Raw genomic sequence first — 16,617 nt, 5'->3', positions numbered from 1 at the left:
TGATAGGGTGATGACAATGATGAAAGAGATGACATTATTCAAGAGGCAATGTTCACCCAAATTGAAATGTTGCAATGAAATCCCATGGTACAACCACTTAAAGATAATAAAAATGTATTTTTTAAGGAGTGATACATACTCAAGTCAGTTTTAGGTAGCATTCTTGATTCCAAAATATATCTAAAAAATCTTTAAGTGGCTTGAACTTATATATGAACAAATCAGATTCACTCACTTTTTCTAAAGTTACCTCACAAAATAGTTTAATTGCACATCCATTTTTACATCTCCATTATTCACCCATAAAAAATGGCAAAAACTTCATAATTGCAATGACAGTCCATAAATTCCTTAAACACAGAAAGATATTCTCAGGAACGATGGTTGAATCTAATTCATGTCACTTCATTCTTTGCACCAACAGAGAAGTAAGTAAAACAGTCTTAGTAATTCTAAATATAAGTGAGTATAAACTCTTATCAGGGGCCAGGAGTTTGATGTAGTGGTAGAGTGCTTGCCTGCCACGCACAAAATCCCAGGTTTGTTTTGATACCAGATATATAGAAAAAAAAAAAAACAGAAGTGGTGCTGTGGCTCAAGTGGTAGAGCTCTAGCCTTGAGAAAGCCCAAGGACTGTGCTCAGGCCCTGAGTTCAAATCCCAGAACTGGCAAAAACAAAACAAATTTGTCAGTTTTTAAGCAAGGACTTGAGTATGGACACTGAAAATGCCAACAGGTGGATGGTGGCCTACAGCTTTCTGCATTATTTGTGCAATTAATGCCTCTTCATAGCAAAACATTTAGTATCCCTTTATTATTTAATACTAGAAAAGTTTCAAGAGAATGAAAAGGCCCACAAACACAGTCCTAGCTCCATGTCAGGCTGTGAAAGATTATGACTGAGCCAAAGTGAAGTTATTAGCTGTCCTGAATTAAATTGATAAATGCCTCATGATAGCTTTTCTCATTGGAGCCACAAAGTCCATCTATTACTCCATCCTCGCCCAGAAATCATGTCATTTGGAACACTGAGTATTGTCTGTCCTGGGCATATAGTTACCCAGATCATCTCCTCCAGCCCAAATGTCCTTTGGGCTCAACATCTTTTAAATGCGTAGTAAAAATATTTGGCCTTTTTCTTTGATAGAAAAAAATCCCTTTGATCTGCCAAAAATGATTGTTTTCAGACTCACAAAATGACAGGGTGAGTTGACCAGTCACAAACATATCATTCTAGGGTGTTTGTCTGTAACAGTCTCATGCCACATCATTTAAGTGTGTGGGAAAAGAAAAGGAAAAGGAAAAGGAAAGAGCATGTGTGTGATACCTACTCTGTTCAGTCATGTTACATCGATTAAGTCCTAGGTTCATCAAAATTCTTTAAAGTACATGTCATTATACACAGTTTTATAGGTGACAAAACTGAGATTCTGTGGTTTAGATTCTTCCACACTAATTAGAAAGAACATGGTAGAAGCAGACTTTGAACTTAGGTTTGTTGCATTGTCCAGTGGTCTTTTCTCTCAGAATGTACAAGTATGCTCAAATCCTTGTTTCTTTCATTTTCCTGTGAGTATCTCCCAGGAACCATAAACAATGTGGTCTTCCAGTAACTATTCCATAAACTTACTAGAAGGGCCACAAGTGGTCTATTCAGTGATGGAGTTTAAATATGATTTTAAAAAAGAAGTACCATGAAACCACAGACAATCGATACATGATCTTAAGAGAAAACCCAAAACTGAACACGGTGTTCAACATTTTAAAAATATTCTCCTCTTGAAAATGAAATGATGCCTGTCTCACAGCTTTCTTCTTTTGGTTACCTTTACTTCCTAAACTCTTCTGGAAATTCTGCCACAAAGAACTGCTCATATTTTATCTTCATCGCAATTGTCAGCTACTAATATGGCAGTCTTATCCTTCATCCTATTTGGTCAACTTAAATAATTTTCCTTCAGAGTACACTGAAAGGTAATTCAGAATGATATCCCAGTAAGTTATTCCCTAAAGGGCTATTGGGGTGGGAGAGCAATCATCATATTTCCATTTGTAGAATATTCCAGTCATGTTACTCGCATTGCTTCTTAGCCTAATTTTACTTTGTCTTTCTTTTGAATGAGTAAGTAAACCAATTATTAGGGTATGGAATTAGGTCAACTTGTCTCAACCAAGTGGAGATAATCTGACACTACTGAAATGAAGAATTGACTGGAACTATCTAGGGGCCTGTGGAATGGATTGTGTAACATCTTAACTCTAAAGCAAGAATGTGTGCATAGTAGAATTACAGTTTTCTTCTGTTCTCATTGTACCAGTCAGTATTTGTTTTATTGCCATGAAAGCCATACCCCTCGCCTCACAATTTCTCAGTGACTTCAAATAATAAGCATATATTTCTCACTTATCCTGTATGTGCATATCCAGTCCCCTGCAAAGGCTCAGCTCCATGTCATTCTCACCAAAAGAGACAAGTGGATGGTTTACTATGGATCTAGCTCATGACTGGCCATCAAGACAGTGATGAAGATGCACTGATTCTCTCACTAGCCCTAAACTTTCTTCTCAGACCCATGTCATCTCTGCTATTTCCCAACAGAGAAATTAAACAAACCGGGCCATACTTACCTTAGGAAGATCAGAGAGGAATATCCTAGCATAAGTAAAGAGGAATCTCAAATAAAAGTGAACGCAATAACCGCAACTGAATCATTTCCCAAATGAAACTAGAGTATAAAAAAAATCACTATCAAGGAAACTTGATATTATAGTTTTAACCAAGGGGTCCAATTCAGTATTAATTAATTACAAAGAAAATTCTGATACGTTGAGCTAATACTGAGCAAGGAAAGATTATTTCCCTCTTCAAAGCATGTGAGTTTTGCAACAAGGACTAGAAGACAGATGTTTTTCCACGAAGCCAGGTAGTCTCTCGAGCCTTGTTGTGTATGCCTAGCAAAAAGTAATTTCCCAGAGCAATACTTATAGATTTGAATCAAATTTACCTGAATCACTGGTCAATCTTTCTGAAAAGTGCATTTTTTACTTCAATGAACACAAATTTCATCTGTAGCCTATGGGTTAGGAAACTTTCTCCACTCTTAATGCGTGAGTTTCATAATAAACATGTCCCTGCCTGTTCACTCAGCCTATCTGTCCATACATGCACCATGATTACTTTGTAGCTGTTCGATCACCAGATTCCCAAAAGAAGAAATGAAAGACAAATGTCTTACAAATAGGAATTGCCTCCATGTGCCACCCCTTATTCTTGGTTTAATTTTAATCCAGTTCCTTATTTCTAGGCCAACTATTTTCTCCCTCCAAGTGCAGTCCCTTTTCTCGTTGGAGGAAAAACAAGGTATTTCTTGAATTTATTTAATGTGTTTTTCCTTTTCTTCAGTCATCTTTGCTAGTAACGTCTTCCATATGTCTGTGAACCACTCTCTTAAAGAGCTCTGCCCAACATCCTTATTTATTCTGAGCGAATTGGAATGGCAGCCTTAAGTCTGGTATTTTCTCACGTTTGACAGCTTGAATTACAGACTTTGGGTACATTTAACGTAATCCATTCATGTGGAATGGCTGTTGTTCCTCTCATAGTAGTTTGAAAAAAATAAATATTTACAAACCCCAAAGACAAAAGCTCTTACTGACAAGAGCTCTAAAGCAACAATTCCCACATCAGGAACCTTTCCACTTGGAGATTTCCACTGACAGAATCTCAATTCTCCTGGGCTGTGTGCACTTCATTTATGCTAATGGAGCCTTCATGAAATGGTTCAAATGTATCTCTTGTACATCCAAAAAGGAAAGAGATCAGAGGAGGAGTATGGAAGACAGCTTGCTGTCAGCTCCTTTAAACCTAGTGAGACATAAAGGCCCAGCCAGAATCTAGGGAGATTCCTACCACTTGGATTTCTTCTCTTTGAAGGCACTGTAAAAACGTTGTATGCAATAGTTTGTATCTCATACCTATATCACTAATGTAGTAAAAATAAGATTTTGAGAGATAGATGAGTTCAGGCAATACCAAATATCTAGCAAGAGGAGATTACAGAGGTCTGATTACAGACCTTGTCTGTATGCATCACCTTGGAAGGACTAGGAAATATATTATATGTAATTTGTTTGCATGCAGATATACCAAGTAATGGTGGAAGAATCTGCATTTCTGAAATGTTTTCCCTTAACTACATTTAAAATTTTCAATATCTGCATTAGATTGCTTCCATACATGCCAAATTTCTTAATTCTGTCAACATTTAACTCTTTCTTGTCATTCTCTTAAAGATCTATTCATATGTATCCATTGAGATTGCTTTCAGTTGCATATACATGAAATAAATACCTTAAAACAAGAAAGATGAATCTTCATTAATTTGAAAGGTGTGGTGAGGGGGTGGTAGGAATTTGGAATGGTAGCTCTTTCATATTACTAATATAGGGGCCTTTTACCTCCTTATTCTGAAATCAATGAAATATAGACATCAATTTCATATGACAAAATGTTTGCTTCAATGAAAACCCTCCCTCAAGCAAATGGAAAGAATACAGAGGAAAGGAAGGGATCATAAATTCACTTTTAACAAGGATAACTTCTTGCATACAACTTCAGCTTGTCGTTTTTGTTAGAATCCTGTGCCATGACAGAAGAATTAAAAGGTTGGTCAATGCAATCTTTTACATCAGTGGTGGTTTTGCTTAGCTAAAATTGTCACTCAGTGTTACTGGGAATTGGGACTGTCAAAATCGAATTGACTTATATTGAGGCCACTAAAATTAGACATTCTAACTATTTTTCTAGAATATATATCTTAGCTAAAGATAAACTTGGCAAAAGAGACTTGGGAATCAATTAGAAGTCTTTGGAACATCCCATTTCAAACCTGTTTCAATATCATACTCATATAATAAAAGGAAATATTGACTTTTGCCTTAAACAGACATGGGTTCAATCCTATTTCTCTTTAAATAGATCATTATGATGCAGAAATGTGTGTGTGTGTGTGTGTGTGTGTGCGTGTTCATCTTCTTGAAAACTGACACTAAATATGAAGCTCTTTCTATCCCATACAAATTATTATATCACTGCACACAATTGATTGCAAAATAGCAACAATTTTCTCCCTATAATTGCAACGAATCAAAGGGTCTAACTTGTACTGTCTGCCAGAGTTAAAGCTCAGTGCTCCAGAGAGAGAGAGACAAGAAAGACCTAAAAGAAAGTAAAAACATAAGAGCAGAGGTCACACCAGTGCTTGTCCTTCTCAAAAACAAACATGTTAAAACATGGGGAAATAAAGGCAACTGATGATAAATAAACCTTCATCAACAATGGAGAGAAGACATAGAAAAAAAACAGAGTCATTTGTTCAATAGAAATCCCTAATACCCTACTGATAAGATTTAAACTTGTTCAACCACTCTGGAAAGAAAGCACAGAGATTCCTTAACAAACTAAACATAGATACAAGTAAAGGCATTTGCACACCCATATCCATTACATCATTATCCACCATAGCCCAAGTAAGGGATCGACCCAGATGCACTCCAATGAATGAATGGATCAAAAAAAAATTCTGATGGGAGAGAAGTGGGAAAGCAAGATGATTAGGAGGGATATGGGGGAAGGGAGACAAAAACATGAGAAGGGATATCAAGATTCGAGAAGTAATGTACCCACTACCTGATGAATGTAACTGTAATCCCTCTATACATTACCCCAACAGTAAAATACAATAAAAAATGAAACAAAAAAAATGTGATAGGCATGCACAATGGAACTCTACGCATCCATTTGTATCATTTGCAACAAAATGGAAAGAACTGGAAAAAAACATGTTAAGTGAAGTAAGTAAGGCTCAGAGAGACAAAGGATGCATGTTTTCCCTCATATGTAGAAGCTAGAATTCATTTAAAACATATAAGTAGATATGTCAGGTGGTATGCAAGTATATACAGATGTGTTGAGTGAAATATGATAGATTCCAAGGAGAACTCAAATAGTATAATTCTTTAGAAAGGCAAAGCGAAAGTGCAACAAAATGAACACCAGGAAAAGGGTATTTGGAAGCAGTAAGATGAAGGTCAAATGGTAACAGACAAGTAGATGAGAAGCAGAGGAAAATGCAGTCAAGAATTCAATGCATATTCTACAAAATTAAGAAAAGTGAGGGAAGGGGTGGATTCGGCTGGGTTGAGAATGTTGATAGCAGAGACATTGATCTAGATGCATTGTATTCAGAAACTGCTTTGCTCAATAGCAGCTTCTTTCTACAGCTATTTAACATCAGAGTCTTTGAAACATCTGAAAGTGTTCCATGTCTTTAATGTTCATATAAAAAAATGTCCCAGGTATGAAGGTCAAGGCCAATGTATGAAGTAATTCAAGCTCTAAGAGGAGATCTTCCTGCTGGAGAAGATGAGGATGCATGGCTCACAGCTGAGAACAGCAAGTTTAGCTACATCCTTGAGAATCTGTGGTCACTGATACATTCACCAGCTTTGGAATCACCAAGTTTATATTGGAGTTACTTCCCATGAATGTGGCCAAGAAAATTGTCAAAACAAAGGGAGACAAAAATGAAGAAAAATCCGAGTCATTCATTGGAGGCCAAGTAAATTCTAGGATTCAAGCATTCACAAGAAACCCACAGGATTTTTAACCCTTTCTGAGCTGGTAGTATCCTTGGTCGATTAGTATAATGTGTTGGACTTAGATTCTAGAGTTGTCTTTAATCCTCTAAAGTCAGGATTAATACTCAAGTCCCATTTCTTGCTAATTCTGGACCCTTGGTGCATTTTGGTATATGTCCAGTCCTTACTTTTGTAATACTGTCAAAAAGAATATCTGTCTCATAAAGTGATTGTACAGATTAAATTAAGTGTACTTGAAAAATCTTTACAAACTGCAGGGTACAATGTACATGAGTAAAGAAATCTGAGCTTTAAGTATAGAAGAGTTTTGCAATACTCTTTCTAATTTTGATGATTCAGTATCCATTCAGCTCCCAGTCTATCCTCATTCTCTTTCAGCCAATTTATATATTCCATTATTGGTGGTTTCATAACAGTAGCAAAGTTTTATTGAGCTCCTATAGCCAAATGATGATACATTATTGCTTAATACATTTGCTTTTAAATAGCTTTTATAGGAATGGAGCTGAGAGTGATTGCTACACCATAGCTATTGAGAATATAAGAAAATTCCATATTCTGTGTTTCATGTCTTGAAGAACATTGATTTTTTAGGACTCTCTACCAGGTTTGATGGTACTTCTCCGTGTGATTGCAAAATTTATCAATAAGAAACAATAAAAGCTCAGAATCCTTAATCCTAACTTTAAAAGTTTGGAATAATGGGCCGGGAGTTTGGTCTAGTGGTTAAAGTGCTTGCCTAGCATGCACGAAGACCTAGGTTCGATTCCTCGGTACCACATATATAGAAAAAAAGCCAGAAGTGGTGCTGAGGCTCAAGTGGTAGAGCTCTAGCCTTGAGAAAGTCCAAGGACAGTGCTCAGGCCCTGAGCTCAAGCCCAGGACAGGCAAAAAAAAAATGGCAATAAAAGTTTGGAATAAGCAAATGTGACATGCTATGTAAAGGGGACATAATAATGATGTGAATGCTGTTATGATGTGTTACTAATTAAAGATATTAATTTGATCACGAAGATGTCAAAATTTAAAAAAAGGAATCTTCAGGATTACATTATGCAATGTATTTGTAAGTTGATAGGCTACTTGAGCGGCATGCCCTCATGGCATTACTCCGCCAATTTCCATAAAAGTAATATCAAGTTACAATGTACCTAGTGATCTAAGGTTCACCCATTTAGCCACTATTATAAGTCATGCAAATGTCACTCAGAAGAAGGATGAGAATGTTACAGGGACACAATATGAATGAAAAATGGAAATAGTTAATAAATGAGGATTATATTCCAATGTAGTGTGAACTAAAAGATAACAAAAATCTTGTAGCTAACTGTTGGGTTTGAGGTGCTTTTACTGGTTCACAGGATGATTTGAGAAAGTTAGAAATACCCTGAAAGTACTGTGGTTTGAATATTTTTCTCTGCTCTAAAATTGACCACTGATAACTAATGCCTCTAATAAAGCCCATTTCGTAGATGGAAAAACTAAGCATTCGTAGTAGCTTAGAGATAGTTGAATCCCATATACACGTGAGAATATAACCTCAGATTTTTTAAATTCCAAAGTATCATTCCTTATAAAGTATTTCAAGAATCAGCCAGAACCTCTGGTTTCTCAAAGAACATGCTATTCTCATTATAGCTTTCCTCATTCCAAATTTCAATCCCCAGACTGAAAAGGAAAGTTAACTGCTATAAACTGACAGTTTGGAATTCATTCCACTTGTCCACGTTCTTGAGTTTCAAATACACGTATATGGAAGTTAAATATATTTTCTTGAATGTGATTTATGAGGACTTTCTAACAAGGTTCAAGAGGATCATTCCGCATGTAATCCTGGACTGTGTGCCATAATGTAAACATTGGAAGGAAAGTTTGAGAAAGCAATTCCCCAAAGGCTCACTCTCATTGAAATCACAGTATCTTGTACTTGAAATGTTGGCCCCAAACATTCCACTTGTCTTAGAATTGAAACTGACTAAACTTATTATAATTCTGTGGCTTATCTGGTTTACATTAAATACCTAAAGGGAAATGAATACATTCATGGTGTCAGTGGGAGAGTAAACTTGGTGTTGGCCTTCCCAGCCTAGGGGAGGAAGCTTTTCTCAAGGAGAGATAAGTAGAATTACTTCCTTTTACTCTTCTGGGAGACAGATACAGAAGTCAAATGGCTGAGCAGAGCATGAGATTGAAACAAGGCTAATCTCAATTTAAGATTGCCTGACTCACTGACCTTCCTTTCCAACTACCCTGATTTAAAGTTGTGTTCTTTGTTGCCTACTATAATAATTCAGTAAATTATGACACTGAGTCCACAAATATCATTGGACCCCCTTATTTTCCCATCAAAATCTTAAGGTGGCTTTCAAAGCAATGGTAAATCCAAGTCAAATTGGCTTCAATCATATAGGGGATTTACTGACTCATGCATTTGAAAGTCCAGAAATAATACTCACCTGATGTGGGGGCCTAATGCATTGGCTCAAAGGAAATTATCATCAGGCTGTAGTTTTCCTCTTTATTTTCAGTCTTGCTTACTTACTACTAGGTATTGTTTTATTCATTTATTTTCCCTCTGTTCCAGGAGCTTCAGATTTCCATACTCACAAATGATTGGGTCAAAATGTGAATGAAGAATTCACTATAGAACACATTGAAAATGAAGAGATTTGCTTGTTCAAAATTAATTGTAGAATACCTTCATTACTTCCACAAACTGTGATTCAGGAAAAAAACCACTTCTAGCATGGGAATGAGGTATAAAGATAAATGCAACAAAACATAGCTCTACAGGATTAGAAACTAGGCTAATCTCATCAAATCTTTAAGACTCAGAAATGCAGAGGAAATGTGTCAGAGGAAATGTATGATGGAATATTATACATCCACAAAGAAAAATGAACTGATGTCATATTTAGGAAAATGAATAGAAATAAGTGAGGTAAACCAAGCTCAGGAAGACAAATACCACATGTTGTTGCTCATATGTAAACTCCAGAAAAAAAAATACAGCTTGTGGGCCGGGAGTTTGGTCTAGTGGTTAAAGTGCTTGCCTAGCATGCATGAAGACCCGGGTTCGATTCCTTGGTATCACATACATAGAAAAAAGCCGGAAGTGGTGCTGAGGCTCAAGTGGTAGAGCTCTAGCCTTGAGAAAGTCCAAGGACAGTGCTCAGGCCCTGAGCTCAAGCCCAGGACTGGCAAAAAAAAAAAAATACAGCGTGAAAATGAAAGGAAGACTGTTCAGAGGGTAAACAATGGATTAGGGGGAAAGGAAAGAAAAATATGATGGGAATGAATGTGATGAAAGTAACACATTATATATATGAATATATATTACATTATATACATCATATATATAAATTACATATATATTCATGAAAATAACGATACAATCCATTAAAACTCTTATGAAGGAGTGAGAAAAGTAACAGGGATTAAAATGTGTTATAATAATGGGATGGATTTAATCAGGTTATAGCATATATAAGTATATGTGCTTATGTGTAAAGACTACAATGAAATCCTTTGCAATGTTAATTATGGTGATAAAATGAGAGAAAAATAAATGTGGATGTTGGTGGGTTAGGTACTGAAAAGGAATTCAGAAGGCTTTCAATTTGGGGACTGTATTTTTCCCTCAAGGAACAGAATTGAGCAAAAACTTCTTTTGTTTTTTTACCCTTCCATGACATCACTCTATTTAGATTTTATTTTATTTAGTGTATAGTAAGAAAACAGGCTACTATTTTTTTTGCCACCCCTGGGCTTGAGCTCAGAGGCTGAGCATTTTCCTTGGACTTTCTCAAGGCTAGAGCTCTACCACTTGAGCCTCAGCACCAATTCCAGCTTTTTCCTATGTATGTGGTACTGAGGAACCGAACCTGGGTCTTCGTGCATGCTAGGCAAGCACTCTACCACTAGGCCAAACTCCTGGCCCCTCTATATTTTTATGAATTAATCATTTATTAACTAAGAAATTGCATGGAAGGCAAGTGAGCTAAAAAGGAGACATGGCAGAGAGGATGTCAAGGTCAGTATCAAGGTCATTATCCAGCAGATACAGTGACACTCTTGTGAATTAGACTCCAAACGACAAGGTAGCATTTTTGTTAATTTTGTTGTGTGTCCCATCAATATTTTTTAATATGGGGAAAGAATCTGCTATTGACTTCAAATTGCACATTCAAAACAAAACTGAATTTTGTTCCCGAAACGTGGTACTATCTCATTGTTTCTCTGAAAATGTCATTCCTGACTCTTCTATACTTTGGGCTCTAAACAACAATTCATAACTAAGCTCTGTGTTGTGTTCTGTCTCCATGTATGGCATTGAGTCCATCCATCATTCCCTTAGTCCAACAGCTACAGGTGGCTGTGATAGTGATCCATTGAAATTACCCATCCAAAATCATCTACAAGACAATCTGGCCTACAACCCGTTTTCCAACTTTAATTCTTTCCACTGCTGCCTTTGTAAATGCCATTTACCTTGTTCAGGCTATTTAGAAGGCCCTTCAATTCATGTTTACATCTCAGACAAAATACAATCTCCTCAGAATTTTTTTTCCATCACTACCCTAGCTAAATCTGAATCGTCTCTGAGTCTCTAACATTTTCCTTGTTTACATATTTTAGAGTGTGTTTCTCTAGTGTCTTTACTTTATACTGCTTGCGTACGTAAGAGCTTCTCTTGTTATGGTGTAAGTTTACAGAGTAAGGATTGTGTTCTTGTTCTGTATTATTCTGTAACTTTGTTACCATGTCAGAGATGGATTAAACACCTACTGAACAGAAGAAATTTTACAAAATTTCAGCCCCAATACTGAATTTTGAAAGATGTTTATTGAGTCTAAGCTCCCTGTGAATATGAGAGTAGATTAAATTCTTTTACTATATAAATAACTAATGTCTTTTCTTAATATTCATTTTTATTAGCTTTAAGTAGGTGTACAAAGGGGTTTCAATTCAGCAAGTCAGTTTGTGAGTAAAATTCATCTGAATCAACATCAAACATTTGACTATTCTCCTTCATCTCCCACCCCATCCAACTCCTCAATTTTCCTGGTGCCACTTTTACATAGATACACTGAAAATATTATGATTACAGTTTGTCTCCCCTTTTCTTCATTAATCTACCCCCTTCCCTTAACCTCAGTGTCTCTGACACCCCACACTCTAGCTTCTTGGTACTCATCTTGTTAGATAGTTGTTCAGATGAGTTCTACCATTGGAATTCTCCCCTGCATGCACCATATGTTAATTAGTACATTTGTATTATATATGCATATGATTTTATATGTTTATATATATAATTATACATGATCCTTATTTCCTGTTATTGTTATATCTGACTTCGATAACTTGTGTATTATATATACATTTATTTATTTGAATTAGGGAAAGGAAGGGGGAAAATTAGATGATGAGGCAAAGGACAAAGGGTGAATAAATGTAACAAGCAATATTCACAATATGTCAGAAATGAACTTTTCAACTTGGGAGGGGTGGGAGGAAGGAAAGTAGGAGAAAAACATGGGAAAGGGTAACAATGTTCAAGAAGTAATGTACTACCTTAGGAATGTATCTGTAACTCCTCTGCATGTACCTCACCCTGACAATAAAACAAAATTTAAACAAATGACTTTGCAGTATTTAAATTTCCTTCCCTTAGTTGGAGTTATCTCTGATGGAATTGAGTACATTTGAGGCATATCTTAAGAAATGAAACATAGACTATGGTTTTAAAAAACGTGGAGGGGGGATTCATGACCTTATATGGCAAACCAGACTTTGCCAAACGAAGATACTCAAAACCACAGATCTTTGTGGTCTGTGATATGCCACTGCAGTTTGCCCAGTGACACTGAACACAATCTGCTAGAGGTGAGTCTATTGCTTCTAGCTCTTGTTATAGTCTCTCTTACTTCTTACCCTAATCTTCTTCCTTAATCCTGGGGTTTGCCAAGGTCTAATTCCATACCCATATTGTTTCTAATCTACTTTTATGCTCTACTTCTAACAAAATAACAACCCATCTCATCTTGCTAGGTTTTCCAATTCTATTAGCCAATCTTAAATCCAAATTTCCAATCCCAGTGTCACCTTGTAATTAGTGATGTTTTTCAATTTGTTTGCATCATGGATTCCAAATTCTGCTCTACAGACTGGATTTGTATCTGAGCCTCACAAACCTAAATCAATCACACCTGCTTTAAGGTTCAGTTGCTTCCTACATAATCTTTTATTGCTCACCTTATTATATCCCTCTGTTAGCACACAAAAAGAATGTTTCTCTGTCTCATTTTGCACCCTTGTGAAGAGGGTGCACAATTTTAGAGGGTGCCATGGAGACTGGAGCCTTTGTGAATGGTGCCATCTGGAGTTGTAACTGGAAATATCTCTCAGTCTTTTTCACTTTTCCACATTCTGTGCCAAATGAAAGCCTCTGTACATTAAGGGCATCAGGTAAAAGTTGTTGATACGCTATTTTTGCCAAGAGAGAAGACCAAAAAGTGTCAGAGAATGTCACATCCACACCCTAAATCTTCTTTTCTTGTTTCCGGAAAATACTTGTCATGTCACCCATCTCAGGTAATTTGTTCCATTCTAAAAAGAACTTGTTTGTGTTAAGTGTTGTCAACCTATCTCTTGCTTCCTCATATAATCCACCTATTGTGTGGGTATAGAGCTCATGGAAGAAACTCAAAGCTAAATACGAGTCATTTCCTGATGGCTCTGCCCAGAGATTGGTCATGGTGGTTAGAAAATTGGAACATAAATTTCCTATGCTGAGCACTTAGATAATATATTTACGATACTAATTGGCACAGGACTCACAGCAGAGTCCCTCCATGAAGAAATTCAGGAACAGACTCCATGCCCTTTAGCCTGAATGAAATTGGGATTAACCATTGCAACAGTGAGCATGTCCTGAGATGATTGCACAAAATTCAGTCTGATTCAGTGCAAAGGATCTTGTGTGATGCTAAGCAGATATATAACAACAAGCACTATGGAGTTCTAGAGCCCAAAGTTACATTTTACACGCACGCTGATTTTACACACTTAGATTCGTTTCTTCGCATAGCTTGGATTTTATGACTCCAAATTATTAGAAACCATTTTGGAACATCTAGAATAAAATGAGACATTGGTCCACTCATTTAGTATGGTATCTGTTAAACATGTCATTGAAAGATTGAACACAGCCAACCTTGTGTAAAGTGTTCCATATTTTTTCCCTGTTTGGTGCTCTTAGTAAATATGTTGGCAAATGATAGATGTTTTAAATGAATCATTGAGAGTAAAGTGCATCATCCAAGTAATCAGGTCTTCTACAACTAAACTATGGAAGTCCCTAGGGCATGATTTATAACTATTCTGACAATTAGATATTGTATGAATAAGCTCTGAGCATTCTAGTGGTCAAGCCAGAAGGTATGGCAGAACAAATAAGAAGATCTCCATGTCTGCTACACAAACATTATGGAGGGTGCAGGAGATATGGAGAGATTAAGGAAAGAAGCTAGTATTGAAAAGCCTCCAAGGACTTTTCTAGCAACCACTCTCTATGCTAACACACTCTATGATTTAGAATGTGTCTGTTTCTACAGTGGAACCAGTCTGAGCAGCCTTTGGTGAAAGATATCACTGTCAGCCTCAATGGAACCCAGCAGAATTATCCATCCCTCTGCTCTAGCACCTCCCAGCATCTTAACATTGGTCCATGAAGTTGATTCCCAGAATTATCCATACTTGTCTGTTTTCTCACCCCCAAGTCTACTCCTTTCCTCCTTTGGTTCTTTCTCCTCTTCCAATCTTTTACCAACAATTATTGCATATCATCCATACAGCAGGCTCTACCACAGAAAATATATCAACCATCAGTGATAGAGAAGCCAGTGTACTGTATGCCCAGTATTGATCCTCACACTGCAACTTGAATGCTCATGCCTGTACACTACGTCTGACACAGTAAGCTATGTGAAAACAGGCTCTATTGGAATACCAGCCACAACAGTGTGATATATCATTGTTGAATTAATAGATCTAGTTAATGTCTTAATTCCATAGAACACTAATCTGAGAACTGCATCCTTAATTAAAGAAGTATGTTGGCTGTAATAGGTCTAGGCAATACATCATCCTCCCTCATTTATTAAATAGTTAGAAATCATATTAATTTACTAAGGACACTCAAGAAGTCCTAGAAGGTTGTAGCGTGTTTTACCTAATTCATGCCATCGCTTTTCACATTTTTGACACATTTAAAAAAAATACAGCATCTCATAGGAACAGTCATCTGTAGAAAATATTTGATGAGAACCTTCTTTTTAAGAAAGCAAGCAAGAGATGGAGAACTCATTTGTGGTGACTGGATTTTAGGATAGAGGGAGCTAAACAGGTGAAGACTGCAAGGCTTACATGGCTTTTCCTACCTCTCCATCTTTCCTTTGAATTCAAACAAGCAAAAGCACCTGCAAGCTATTTTCCAAAGACCTGAGCTGCAATCACTGTCTTCGTCCTTTTGTCTCTGCTGTTTGCCCGTGAATTGGTCACTCTTATCTTCTTGATTCTAGCATTTTCAGCCGCTTCCTTTCCAATTTGTTCACAATGTAAAAACTTCTTTTGACTGAACAAATAGAATCATGATATTCATTATACACTATGTGGAACATGACCTTAGTAACTTGTAGGCAGGGATGGGAGTGGGAAACTGGGGAAAGAAAAAAATTAGCAGACTTATGAAATGATAGTCCCTTTGTATAACACACTAATAGTAACAATAAAATTTTTTAAAAGCCTTTTTAAGACTTATATCAAATATCTCTACTTTTTGAAGAATTCTAGTTATTTTCCTTTTTTAATCATCTTCACTTCTACTCACTCCCTCAAAGAGAAATCCATCCACCTGCAGTAGGTGACATAGTAGTTTTTCTCTATGTCTTCACAATCTCCACAGCTCTTTCTGTCACTGGTTGTAAGCAGAAGTTTGTCATGAATGTGGATGCTGGGCTGGAAGCTTTTATCTTCTGTATACTAGATTTACAAGGTTCAGCAATACACAAGAATTCCTTAGACAATTTCTAAAACTTTTACCAGCTCTAAGGTGATTGTACTAATAGCCAAAAACCAATTTTGAATCTGTCTTGTACAGTTTTCCAAGTTCTTCTCTGTTATAGTCAATAAATGCATGTAATGATGTGCTGTTTTCAAAGAATAGGGCAAAATTCAAGGGGACATTTTTTATACCCTGTCTTTATGCCTTATGTCCTGAAGTTATTATGTTCTTTGAAAATTTAATTTTTAGAAGAGGGATGCTATGGAGAATGTATGATATATATAAATGTACATCTATATGTATATATCATGCACACATGCACACATATATGTAGCTTAAACTGTTTTCTTCTTTTTTTGGCAAGTCCTGGGGATGGAACTCAAGGACTGAGCACTGTCCTTGGACACTTTTTCCTCAAGCTTAGTGCTCTGCCTCTTGAGCCACAGAGCCATTTCCAGCATTTTTTTCTGAGTATGTGTTACCAAGGAATTGAGCCCAGGGCTTTGTGCCTGCTAGGTGAGCACTGGACCACTAGGCTATGCTCCTGGCCACAAATATTTTCTTTAAGAACAAAAAGGAAAGGATCTTTGACTTTTTTTGGAGGCAGAATCTTCTTAATCTAACCACCACCATTTTGCTCCCATCAGGTCTTATCTCCTCATATCTCATAATGTGGATTAAACTTCCATGGGAGTTGAAATTTATTTGGGTGGGGACACTAAAACTATAGTCTCTAGTCCTAGTCAATCAAAACTCATGACATTCTTGCAGACAAAATACATTCATTCTAGTCCAGTAGCCCCAAAATATTAACTCATTAGAGTATCATTGCAAAAGTCTAAAGTCTGAAGTCTCACCCGAGACTCATAACAAACTCTTTTCTTTTGTGAGCT

Source organism: Megascapheus bottae, chromosome 3 (genome assembly GCF_031878675.1).
Source record: "Megascapheus bottae isolate mThoBot1 chromosome 3, mThoBot2.hap1, whole genome shotgun sequence".
Taxonomy (NCBI): domain Eukaryota; kingdom Metazoa; phylum Chordata; class Mammalia; order Rodentia; family Geomyidae; genus Megascapheus; species Megascapheus bottae.
Note: the sequence above shows the minus strand (reverse complement) of the source record.